Genomic DNA, 12,082 nt, shown 5'->3' on the forward strand with positions numbered 1-12,082 from the left:
CTGGAAGATGAAAGGCGTTAATATGTGCCTGCACACAGTAAGTTCCATGTTTGGTTGCTGTATTATTGAGGGCCCTAGAATTCTGCCCCTTCGCTTCCTCCCATCCCTCCACACTAGCCTCCCCCAGGTGGCTGCTGAGCTTGCTGTTTCTGCCTCTTTGCTTGCTCCAGGGAACTTTCTCACTTTCCACCCACCCCAACCAGTCAGCACAGAAATAATCCAATTTTACTTGATTATTAGTCATTAGTTTCTGCTGTTGTTTTTGTTTGATACATTTTTTTTTTTTTTTAGCATTTTAGATTTAATTGAGTTGATTGATTAGCACAATCACTGATTGGAAGGGGGTACTCTGTAAGCCTCTTCTCCCGCTACCTGCAGGCTGACTGCTGGTGCCCACGGCTCAGCCCTCTCAAGGCTCATGTCCTGGAAGTGGAATGCCTGGCTTGGTGGGCTGGGAGCCAGCACCTGGCCTTGACTGGCTGTGTGACCTGGGGCAAGTCCTTGCCCTCTCTGAACCTTAGTTTCTTCATCTGTAGAAAGGAGATTTTTTTAGAATTGCTAAATAAGTCTTCTGATGCCTTCTCGCTCTAAAATTCCATGAAAGCTCAACATCTAAGCTTCCCATCCTCCTTGTCTATGAATCATTCATTCATTCAACATCCCTGAGAGCCAGTGAGCAAGTGAGCAAAGCAAGAGCCCTGACTTCTAGGAGTTAATGGGGGGACCCTAACAAGCAGCAAATGTAACGTTTATAACTTAGGTGTATTCCAAGCTCAACAGGGTTTCAGAGAAGCAGTCCTTAACTCTGGAAATTTGCAGGGGGAATGACATTTGGGTTCAGTTTGGTGAAGGGAAGTGATGTGTATGGAGCCTTCCATGTGCCCAACACTGTGCCAAGTGCTTTCTTCTCATTTCCTCTTTAATCCTCACAGCAACCCTCTGAGTAAGGGGATGTGATATCATTTTGTAGACAAAAACCCTGAAGCTCAGAGAGGTTAAGCAGCTTGCTTAAAATCACACAGCAAGTAAGTGGGAGAGGTAGACTTTGAACAAAGATCTGAACAGTGTGGAAGCTTGTGCTCTTTACACAGTTTCACACCATGTTCTGTAACCCACTGCTGTCAAGTTTATTCTGACTCATAGCGACCCTATAGGATAGAGTAGAACTGCCCCATAGGGTTTCCAAGGTTGTAATCTTTACAGAAGCAGACTGCCACATCTTTTTCCCATGGAGCTTCTGGTGGGTTTGAACCGCTGACCTTTCAGTTAGCAGCCGAGTGCTTAACCACTGCGCCACCAGGGCTCCTTTCATGCCATATTACGATATTAAATACTTTGAGAAGGCAGAAAACTCCAGCGAATTTCCCCATGTATCACTTCCGTTTTCATTTTTTGCACATTATTTTCCATATATAGCCTTTTCACATGGTGTGAGCATAGTGACATGACATTTTCTGATTTTCACTTAAAGCATTCATATGTTTTCTGGCTTTCACTCATTGATTCATGCATTTATGGAGCACCTACCATGTGTCTTGGCTCGGGAGATAAAACTATCAGTCAAAGTCCCTCTGCTCGTGGAGCTTACTGTCTACTGGGTGGCCAGATTATAAACAGAAAAACCGACATGTAATATAATGTGTGTGTAGAAAATTAAGTAGGTAACAAGATAGAGTATATGGTGGGCACTGTTGTGGAAATAGTGGTCAGGCTGTCCTCTCAGAGAGTGGACTGAAGTGAGGGAAAGAGCCATGTGGGTATCTGGTGGGACAGAGGGAACAGCAAGTGCAAAGGTCCTGAGGTAGTAATGTGCTTGGTGCATTTGAGGAAGAGCAAGTAGGCCAGTTGGCTGGAACACAGGGAGAAGAGTAGAAAGTGAGGTTGGAAAGGTAGCTGGGGCCAGATGGAAAGGGTTTTGTGACCATAGTAGGGACTGAATTTTATTCCCAGCATGTTTCTCCATTGCCTTCTAATTCCCATGTCAACAACTATACATACAACTCAATCCAGTGGAGGTGGAGTTATTTACCAACATTGAGGTTGCTTCCAGCTGTGTTTGTGTTGCATGGGTGTGTGTGTGTGCGTGTGTACGCATGTGTGCATGTTGTACATTCAAGTTAATACTGCAAGGCACATTTAAGCATGTAGCTTTGTGCTTCTGATGAATTATTTCCTTTGGCTAAACCTGTGGGAGAGAGATAACTGGTTCAAACTGGTTGACTACTTTTATGGCTCTCGACCAGTAAGGTCTTACTGTGACTCGGTGAGGAGGGAAGTCACCCCAGGCAGTGGAGCTATAGTGCAAAGGTGCAGAGACAGGGAAGGGCAAGGTCTGTCCTGAGGCCCCATGACACTTGTCATGCCATCAACCTCTGGCTTGAAGGAGGAGCTAGAGGTTGGAATGCAAATGTCTCCTAAGGACAGGTCAGCTGGACAGACACACTGGCTCCTCACCGTCCCTTCAAGAGGCAGGGGTAGGGCTTTTATACTTTTTTTTTCCCCCTAGCTTTTTATTTTAGAGCAGAGTTGCATTTACTGAGAAGTTGCAGATAGTACAGAGCATTCTGTGTGCCCCTCAGCCAGTTTTCCCTTCTGCAACGTCTTACATTGCCACGGTACCTTTGTCACACTAAGAAGCTGACATGCACGCATCGCTATTAACTAAACTCCACACTTCATTCAGTTTTCACTCGTTTTCCTGCCAATGTCCTCTCTGTGTTCCCAGGATCCAATCGAAGATCCTACACTGCATTCAGTTGTCATGTCTCCTTAGCCCTGCTGGTCTGGGCAGCTCCTCAGACTTCCCTTGGTTTCATGACCTTGCCAGTTTTGAGGAATGTTGTGTAGGCATTTTTAACTTTTGCATTTTTAAACTTTTTTTCCGTTTGGCGTTGTGATGTCGAGAGGCTGTGAAATGCTGAGTTCAGAACTCTGGAGGCAGAGGGACCTGAGTTCAAATCCTAGCTCTGCCCTCCACTCACTAAGTGATGCTGAGCAAGGAAGCCTTTCATGCCTCACCTCCTTCATCCACATCAAAACCAAACCCCCTTGCCGTCGAATCAATTCCAAGTCATGGCGACCCCATGTGTTACAGAGTGGAACTGCTCTATGGAGTTTTCTTGGCTATAATGTTTATGGAAGCAGATTGCCAGACCTTTCTTCCATGGAGCCTGTAGGTGGGTTCGGACCTTTAGGTTGGCAGTCGATTGTAAACCACTCGCACTACCCAGGGACCTTTCCATGCATACTACCCGCCGCTGTTGCGTCCATTCCGACTCATAGCGACCCTACAGGACAGAGTACAACTGCCCCATAGAATTTCCAAGGAGCAGCTGGTGGATTCGAACTGCCAAGCTTTTGGTTAACAGATGTAGCTCTCAACCACTCTGCCACCAGGGTTTCCTTCCATCCATACAGTAAGGGGGATAATACTTGCTCTGGTGACCTGGTGAGAGTTAACTGGAAGGGACATACAGTTGTCCTTAACTCAAGGTTCTTTTTCATCGTGTGGGTGAGCACCTAGTGGGACTGAGTAGCCTGAAGACATTTCCTTTCCTTTCCTGAGCCAGGGGTGAAATGCCAGAGAGAGGGTGGCCATGAGGTCGGGACAACTTTGCATGAGATGGCGGTTTACAAAAGTTTTGAAAATAAGATCCTAATTTAATCTTCACAACAACCCCAGGAGTAAGCAGAATGGGTTGTCCCTGTTTCAGAGGTGAAGAAACTGAGGCTCAGAGAAGGTAGAGAACTTGCTCAAGGTCACAAGAGAAGGAAGTGGCAAAGCCAGGGCTTGAACCTGGACCTTGAGAGTCCAGATTTGCTGCTCTTTCCAGCTTAGAGTGGCCTGAGCCAGCCAGCAGATGGGGAGGCAGCTCTGAGGTGGAGGTGAGTGGAAGAAGCCCTACCCTCCTGGATCCTGGGATGGAGGGGGTGGGTCATATGGGACAGGAGGGCTGGGGTTTGGCCAGGCAGACACATCGGGTGGGAGACTGGAGAGTTATGGATTCCCAATCTTTACATGTCATATTGATCTCAGGCCATTGTGTTACAGCGAGCTTTTCATTTTGTAATGTGGGTCTTTTTTTTTTCCCTTTGGTGATTTCATTTTTAACCTGTGATTTACCCATGAAACCAGCTTGAGCGAGAAGCTCAGGACTGGTGCCCAGCCTCCCTGTGCTCCCTTGTGGCATAGCTGATAAATCTTCAGATCAGTGGGCCAGCTTTCTTCCCGAGGCCCGCTGTGCTACCTCCTGCTTCCTGTCCTGGGTCTTCAGGACTCTCTGATAGATGGCTAGGGTGTTCTCCATTTGCCAGACAGGGAAGTAGAATGACTGAGACCAGATAGGGCAAGCGACTGTCTCAAGGACACACAGCCTCCAAGTTAGGGCAGAAGTCTTACCAGGTAGTCCCTGGGATTTTCTACCAGGCTTAATAAGAACTCAGAAGAAATGCTTTTTTATTTATTTATTTTTTTACACCTGCTATGTAAGCTAGGAGATTATAATTCCATTATCCATTTCCAAATTTTGCCATCACCTTTGAAGCTGTTTCTCTTCTGCTTCTTTTAAAATCCCACACGCCTACCTTTTAAGGTGGTCCAGCCAGGAGAAGGAGGAAGCCACCATGTTTGAAGTCACCTCACTTCTCCAGAGACGGTCCTCAGTCTTCTGGAGCTAAACCCCCAAACATTAATGTCAGGGCAATTGGTGTTCAAGACAATGCACTGTAAAGCTGTGTGACCCATGAGACTCACCACCTATGTACCTTGATTTTCCTGTCTGTAAAATAGGGCTAAAAGTAGCACCCCACCTCCAGAGTTGTTTTGAGAATTAAATAAACTTCAATGTATAAAGTTCTCTGCCCATGTTGTTGGTCCTGACTCATAGTGACCTCATGAACAACGGAACAAAATACTGCCTGGTCCTGCACCACCCTCATGATTGGTCTCTGTTTGGACCCTTGTGCTCTGTAGGGTTTTCACTGGCTAGTTTTTGGAAGTAGAACACCAGGACTTTCTTACTAGTCTATCTTAGTCTGGAAGCTCTGCTGAAAACTGTTTCCACATCATAGCAACACTCAAGCCTCCACTGACAGACAGGTGGTAGCTGCACGTAAGATGCATTGGGTGGGAATCGAACCCAGACCTCCCACGTGGAAGGCGAAAATTCTACCACTGAATCACCAATGCCCCATACATTGCTAATGCTGTTGTTGCTTCTGTGTGCCATGGAGTTGACTCTGACTCACAGTGATCCTATAGGACAGAGTACAACTTCTTCATAGGGATTCCTAGACAGTAATCTTTTTCTTTCCCGTTATTTTATTTTTTGTTTATTGTTGTAGTTTAAGTGAAAGTTTACATTCCAAGTTAGTCTCTTCTACAAAAATTTATACATACATGGTTATGTGACCCTAATTGCTCTCCCTAAACTGTGACAGCACACTCCTCCTTTCCACCCCTGATTCCCCATGTCTGTTCAACCAGCTCCTAACCCTCTCTGCCTTCTCATCTCACCTCTGGACAGAAGCTGGCTGTTTAGTCTCATGTATCTACTTGAGCAAAGAAGCACACTCTTCACGAGTATCATTTTATGTCACACAGTCCAGTCCAATCTTTGTCTGAAGAGTTGGCCTTGGAAATTGTTTTAGTTTTGGGCTGATAGAGAGTCCGGGGGTCATGCTTTCTGGGGTTCCTCCAGTCTCAGACAGACCATTAAATCTGGTCTTTTTACTACAATTTGAGTTCTGCACCTTAGCTTTCTCCTGCTCCATCAGGGACTCTCTGTCCCTGTCAGGATGGTCGTTGGTGGTAGCCAGGCACCATCTAGTTCTTCTGGTCTCAGGCTGATGAAGTCTCTGGTTTATGTGGCCCTTTCTGTCTCTTGGGCTAATACTTTGCTTGTGTCTTTGGTGTTCTTCATTCTCCTTTACTCCAGGTGGTTGGGACCAATTGATGCATCTTCGATGGCCACTTGCAAGCTTTTAAGACCCCAGACACCACTCACCAAAGTCGGATGCAGAACATTTTCTTAATAAACTTTGTTATGCCTATTGACCTAGATGTCCCCTGAAAACATGGTCCCCAGACCCCTGCCCCTGCTACTCTGTCCCTCAAAGTGTTTGATTGTATTCAGGAACCTTCTTGGCTTTGGTTTAGCCCAGTTGTGCTGACTTCCCCTGTAGTGTGTGCTGTCCTTCTCTTTACCTAGGATAATACTTGTCTACTATCTAGCTAGTGAATAACCGTCACCCTCCCTCCCCACCCTCGTAACCATCAAAGAATGCCTTCTTCTGTATTTAAACCTTTTCTTGAGTTTTTATAATAGTGGACACAATATTTGTCCTTTTGCAACGGACTAAATTCACTCAGCATAATGCCTTCCAGATTCCTCCATGTTATGTTTCATGGCTTCATCGTTGTTCTTTATGGTTGCATAGTATTCCATTGCGTGGATATGCCATAATTTGTTTATCCATTTGTCCGTTGATGGGCACCTAGGTTGTTTCCATCTTTTTGCTATGTGAACAGTGCTGCAATGAACAAGGGTGTGCATATATTCGTGTGACTGTTCTTATTTCTCTAGGATATATTCCAAGGAGTGGGATTGCTGGATCATATGGTACTTCTATTTCTAGCTTTTTAAGGAAGCACCAAAATGATTTCCAAAGTGGTTGTACCATTTTACATTCCCACCAACAGTGTATAAGTGTTCCAGTCTTTCCACAACCTCTCCAGCATTTATTATTTTCTGTTTTTTGGATTAATGCTAGCCTTGTTGGGGTGAGATGGTATCTCATTGTAATTTTGATCTGCATTTCTCTAATGGATAATGATTGTGAGCATTTCTTCATGTGTCCTACACTGTAATCTTTATAGGAGCAGATTGCCAGGTCTTTTTTCCTGTGAGCTGTTGGAGGGTTCGAACCACCAAACTTTTGGTTAGCAGCCAAGCATTTAACCGTTGAGCCACCAGGGCTCCTTAACTTTGCTCATAAACCAGACCAAACCCGTTGCAGTTGAGTCAATTCCGACTATAGCAACCCTATAGGGCAGAGTAGAACTGCCCCATAGGGTTTCCAAGGAACGACCGGTGGATTCAAACTGCTGACCTTTTGGTAAGCAGGCAAATGCTTAACCACTGAGCCACCAGGGCTCCACTTTGCTCGTAATAAGTGCTTAAAAAAAGAAAGAAAGAAAGCAAAAGGGCTCCCATGTCTGTTTTCTCATGGTCTCCTTACAACAGCCCAGTGAAGTAGGGTGCTTTTTCTTGGGTCCTGTCTACAGATGCAGGGAAGACATGCAGAGGGCACTGCTAGGTTAACTGGGTCCCCATCTGGTACAACTGCAGCCACAAGGACCCTTCCTGGCAGGCATGATGCAGCTGAGGAAGGCAGCCCCTGCGCCCATATCTGCCCTGCCAGTTCTCCGCTTGTTCCCGGGATGTTTCCTCTCCTCCTCCCCGCCTGCTGCCCATGAGCCACTGCCTTCTCCTCCACCTTTGCTCTGTCTTTCTGTGGAGAAGGGAGAGCCATAATCCAGTTTGGTGCTGGCAGGGGTGGCCCCAGCTCTCAGGCCCGTGGTGGGTCGGTGTCATTGCCAGCAGCATCTTGTCGGGATGAAGGTTGCATTAGTGAGCAGTAATTGAAATGCAAAATAACATTCTGATCGAGCCACCAGGCTGTTTATTTATCAGATCAATAGTCAAAATGCCCCATCTGGAGAAGTCAGCGTGATAAGTGACAGCCTTTCCAAGGGCAAGGCGATGTGGGTAGAATCCAGCCACCACCGCCGCAACAGCCCAGATAAGGGGAGGGCCAAGGAGCCTGGGAGTGCCCCCACCTCTGCTGCCCCTTTGTAAAGCATGTGCTTGCATACTCCTTTCGTCCTTTCCTTCTTGTACCCAGTTTGCAGAGGAGACAACTGAGACCCAAATTGTCAGGGGCCATCCTTGTTGTGGATGAAAGAATCTGCACCCAAGAGAGCTGAGGGATGGTATAGTCATGGCTAACATTTACTGACTCGCTTACTTTGGATGCATCATCAGGAGGGATCAATCACTGGAGATGGGCATCATGTTTGGTAAAGCAGAGGGCCAGCGGAAGTGAAGGAAACCCTCAGTGAGGTGGATTGACACAATGGCTGCAACAATGGCACGGGACTGGACGATGTTTTATTCCGTTATGCATAAGGTCGCTATGAGCCTACTGGACAACAACTAACAGCAGCAACATTCATTAAGCACTTACTGTCTGCAGACTCTGCTCTCCGTACTTTATGTTTAGTATGTCATTTAATCATCAGCGAAAACGCCATGAGGTAGATGTTTCTGTATACCCATTCTGCAGTTGAGGAAATTGAGGCATGGAGAGGTTAAACAACTGGTTGCAGAGTAAGTAAGTGACAGAGGCTGATTCAAACCCAGGTCAGCTGGCCTAGGATCCTCCTGCCACATCCTGTGTGCCCCCCTACCCCTGGCACGAGGGTGGGGAGCGCTGTGGCTGGGTTTTGTGTACACAGGAAGGTAGCATCCTGGTGCTCAGAGGTTCTGGCTCTGAAGTCAGGCCACCTTTTCTTAAGTCCACTTCCCGCAAGTTTTCATGAATTCCATTAATTTCTGTGTTAACATATATTTTTTTTAACATTTTGAAACCAGATTTCTCGGTAAATGGGTCTCAGACTCTAGCCTTTCTAAGTTCCTTGCCAAAAACATCACATAGTTTTGAGTGCTTTAAAACAAACAAAAACAGAAAGCAAGAAAAATCCATACACCATCCGTAAGGTCTTTAACCCGGATGAACAGATTTCGATTGGAACCGATTGCGAGGTTGCTCCTTTAGGGGCACTAGGGGGGCCTGCCCCAGGTCTTTGTGGGTTCTGCTCCTGGGCACCAGCTGGCTCCTTCTCTGACTCTGGTCCTGCCCTGTGACTCAGGCCCAAGGCTGTCACATCATGAGGGGATGTTGGACTTAGGGGCTGTCTGACACGGTTTGGTTGGGCATCCTCACATCCCACCCAACTCTCAGACCTCATTTGGTACCTTTGTTCAGTCAACAAATATTTATTGAGCACCTACTGTGTGCCTGGCAGTGTACAGCAGGGAACACAACAGACAAAGCCCTACAGGGGGCAGAGACCCCGAGCGGGGAGCATGATCCGTGCAGTCAAGAAACTGCACAGTAAGGAGTGTGGCTGGAATGGAGTGACCACAGCAGAGAGTGGGCAGGAGAAGGCATCACAGGGGTGGCAAGGTCAGATCCTGGGGGGCCTTTCAAGCTGCAGTAAGGAGATGAGGACACATGCTTCTACTGTGTCTTAATTTCCTGGTGCTGCTGTAACACAGTGGGAACCCTGTGGTGCAGTGGTTAAGCGCTACTGCTGCTAACCAAAAGGTCGGCAGTTCGAATCCACCAGATGCTCCTTGGAAACCCTATGGGGCAGTTCTACTCTGTCCTGTAGGGTCACTATGAGTCAGAATGGACTTGACGGCAATGGGTTTGGTTTTTTGGCTATAACACAAATACCACACCAAATACCACATGTGGCTTTAAAGAACACAAATTTATTTACAGTTTTGGAGGTTAAAAGTCTAAATCAGGGTCTTGGCCCCGCTGAGTCAAGAGTTTTGGTAGTACTGGGCATTCCTTGGTTCCTTGGTGATCCTTACATGGCATCTGTCTTCCTGTGTGTGTGTGTGTGTGTTTGTGTGTGTCTAATTTGCTCCTTATATAATTCAGAAATGATTCGGTTTAGGATACACCCCACACTGATAAACCTCAACTGATCAATTGACCACAGTATATTAGATGGCATTATGGAAGGGGATGACATTACACTGCATCCGCAGGCATAGGGGCTAGGATTTCAGTACATATTTTGGGGGTCACAATTCAATCTATACCACACTGGGCACACTGCGGGAAGCCCCTGGCAGTTTTGAGCAAAGGAGTGTTATGACTCCTTCCCCTGTGCATCATAACTCACTCTAGCACTTTCTGGCTGGGGGATCCCTGCCAAGATACTTGCCACATCTGGGCCTCAGTTTCCTCATCTGTAAAATGGGAGAATGATAGTATCTACTTCAACAGGTTCTTCTCAGGAATAAATGACTTAGCGAATATAGACGCAAGCCTATCCTAGAGGAAGCCCTCCGGAGATGGGCACTATTGCAGACATCAGTACCAGGTTCCCACTTGGCTGCAGTGCCAGGTCCCCACCTGTCCACCTAAGTTAAGATGTCTCTGTCATCCACCCAGACTGTCCATTGACGCAAAGACTGAAAAAATGAGTCGGGAAGTGACATGAATGGTGGGAGCCCCAAGCTTCCCATGTCATCCCTGCTGTGCATAAGCCCAATGGGAAGGGCCACCTTCGTGACCAGGGGGTGGATGGGAGTGCTGCCTCGTCACTGGGTCTGCGCACGGCCCTATGGGAACACACATGAGGAGGGGGCAGCGAGGCCCAGCAACAACACACACCAAAGAGACGCAGATGTTTTATTGCACAAGGAGTGGAGTGGAAGTCAGCAGTGCTGATTCCATCTTGGGTTGCATGAATAGAAGTATAGTGTCCAGGATGAGGGAGGTGGTACCACTTTGCTGTGCTCAGTTCTGAGGCCCCTCCTTTAGAGGAGTAGACAGGCCAGATGGATTGTTCTCCTTGGAGGACAATCAGTGTGAGGAGCAATGATTCTAGGCCCAGGGGATGTTGCTCCTGGCCAGGAGAGGGCTCACCAGGGAGCAGGAAGCTGCCTTCAGCAATCTAGAAGGCTGTCAGGTGGGAGGGGGGTTTGACTTGTGTCATAGGTTCTGAGGGGTAGAGATGTATAAACTATAATTGGAAGCTCCAGAGAGAAGGGTCTGGATCTAGACAAAGAAGAAAAGTTTATTTTTCCCTTTTAACAATCTGCTGTTGTTCTGTGCTGTCAACCACTGTGCCACCAGGGCTCCTTTTTAACAATCTAGAATGGTTGGAAGTTTGAGGTACCTGGAAGAAAGGCCTAGCAATCTACTGCTGAAAAATTAGCCATTGAAAACCCTACAGAGCACAGATCTACTATAACACACATGGGGTTGCCATGAGTCGGAATCAACCTGATGACAACTTTTCTTAAAAAAAACACGATAGAAGTTTACATCTTCCCCACATAATCTTTTGGCGAGGGTGTTCAGCAGGCAGCCTTTCATGAGGTAATTTAAGGGCCCAGGCTCCTTTTAATTTGTAACTTTCCCGTCCCCCAGGGCCGTGGAGTCCCCTTCTAGATCCTCTGCCTGTGGCCTACAGATGCGGGGGTGGGAACAGAGAGAGGGAGGAGGAGCAGCATGGGAGATTTTTGTAGGCCAGACAGGGGAGTGGCTTACATCGCTTCTGCCCACATTCCATTGGCCAGGGCCTAGTCACATGGTCACGGCTAACTGCAAATGTGACTGGGAAATGTAGTCTTTCTGGTGTCCAGGAAGGAAATGAAATGGCTTTTGGTGAATTCATAGCAGTCTTGTCACACTAATTAATCATATATCTTTAAATCTATGACATCATCTATTGTAAGACATACCATTGTTTTTGGATCCACTAATTAAATTAAACTATGGCATGCCATCAATTTAAGATGCATTCTCATTGCCAAGATGTTAAAATGTGAAAGATGGCATAGCTTAGAGTCAATTAAATATGGTATTGTCTCTCCCTGAGGGCAGGGACCTTGTCCACCTTGTTCAGCAATGCGTCTCCAGGGCTAGAACAGTGTCTGTCACATGGTAGATACTCAAAGGATAGTAATTGGATAAATGTGTGAGTAAGTGGGTAAATGAATGAATGAGATGGTGTATGAGTTACTCTTTGGGTCCAGTGTCAGAAGCCCCCTAGTGTGAGCCAAGGCATCAGAGAATCAGGCTGTGCTCACTCACCTAGACAGAGGTGTTGCTGGGGCTTGAGACAACTGTCAGCAGCAACTAAGGTTCCCAGCATGCCCTGACTCTGGCTGTTGCTCGTCTCTGCTGCCATCTTCTATATTTTTCTCTCTCACTGCACATTGATCAGCTCTTGAGCTGTCCGTCTTACTGTTTCTATCCCTAAAGAGGTAGC

This window comes from Trichechus manatus, unplaced genomic scaffold (genome assembly GCF_000243295.1).
Source record: "Trichechus manatus latirostris isolate Lorelei unplaced genomic scaffold, TriManLat1.0 scaffold00010, whole genome shotgun sequence".
Classification (NCBI taxonomy): Eukaryota; Metazoa; Chordata; class Mammalia; order Sirenia; family Trichechidae; genus Trichechus; species Trichechus manatus.